The sequence below is a fragment of the Mustela putorius genome, unplaced genomic scaffold (assembly GCF_011764305.1).
Source record: "Mustela putorius furo isolate JIRA1106 unplaced genomic scaffold, ASM1176430v1.1 tig00004156_pilon_pilon_pilon, whole genome shotgun sequence".
Taxonomy (NCBI): Eukaryota; Metazoa; Chordata; class Mammalia; order Carnivora; family Mustelidae; genus Mustela; species Mustela putorius.
Genome location: NW_025422274.1, coordinates 178,763 through 180,202, shown reverse-complemented (window position 1 = coordinate 180,202; position 1,440 = coordinate 178,763).

Below are 1,440 nucleotides of genomic sequence, written 5' to 3'. Positions count from 1 at the left end.
GGACATCCTGGCCCCACCCAGACAGCTTGCCGCTCACTGAGCACATCGGACCAGCCATTTCCTTAGGTCGTTATCTCTTCCTAACCTAGGTTTTCAGGATTCAGATCCTAGACCTTAGTTCCAATCACTGCTCAGGTTCGAAAATGATGCAGAAATCAGAACTCCTGCCCAATGGCAAGAACCTTGTGGTTGGCTTGTTGTCCAACGTTCAGTGTAGTGGAACCCTTTTTGTCCGATGAGGCCCCGCCATTGCTCGTGGGCCACATAGGTGGCAAACTCACATTGTGACCCTCAGCCTTAGCCCAGTCCTCAGGTAAGGCCTCTCAGTGTCTGGATGAAGAGACAGCATATTAGGCTTGCCATGCCCATAGGCCCCAATTTTTAACCATAGTTCGGGTTGTCCCTTCACTCTTCCCCAGGGCTCTGCTTTGGAATTTCGCTTTTGGTGGGACACCTGAGGTAACAACCCTGAAAGGAGTACTCCATCCAACAGATTGACGAAAAACAATTGGGATCGGGCCAAATCCACAGAGAGGAAGATTCGTCCATGGCCCATGAGGCCTCCTTGACATTCCACGGCCATCGCGGAAACAAAAGCCAGAGACAAAAGTCTGAGCAAGCGCCTCAGACTCGCACTATCTACATATCCTGAGGATGTCTTCTCATGGTTTGTAGATCGGGCCTGCCATACCTACGTCCCCAACCATAAGCTGAGATTGTGTTTTCAGACTTCTGTCCTCAAAGTCCTGGGCCACACACCATCCAGGCTGGGGACCCTGGAGCCAAACATTAGGACTGTGCCTACACATTCCATGGGAATTCTGCCCATTCCATTGTCCAAAATCGTACAAATTAGGAGAACCCTCCAAAGTCCCTCAGGCAATCCCAATAGTATAGGTCGCCCGGGACAAAAAAGGTCAGTCTGACACCAGCTGAGCATCTAACTCCACTCATACCCTAGATGGATGTCCCCAGAGAAGAAGATTGAACCAGAGAGGACCCTAGGCCAAAATCGGATCCATTGCTTTGGTTTACAGGCATGTCTCCTCAAAACCCTGGATTCCAATATCAGCATTGGGGTTTTCCTGAGGCACCCATCAGAACCAAACTCGTCTCCACAAGAAAACTTGTGCATGGGAGCTATGTCAAAAGCTTAGGAGAATACTTCAGGGTCCCGGTTCCACCGCCCCATTCCAAGGCCCTCATGGACACAAACACACAATAGACCCATCCTCAGGAAAGTCCATTTCAACTCTGCCACCCCGGTTGCTCCCGCAGAGCCATCAGATCTAAACTGTCTTGTCGCTAGGAGACAATTGGAATGTGAGGCGGGCTTCCCAGGCAACCATCCTCGAACGTTGGTCTGGACTCATCCATATGGGATGTCCTGGAGCTGTCCAACAGGTGTCCATTGTCCCGCAGAAGGAATCCTTGGAGGGG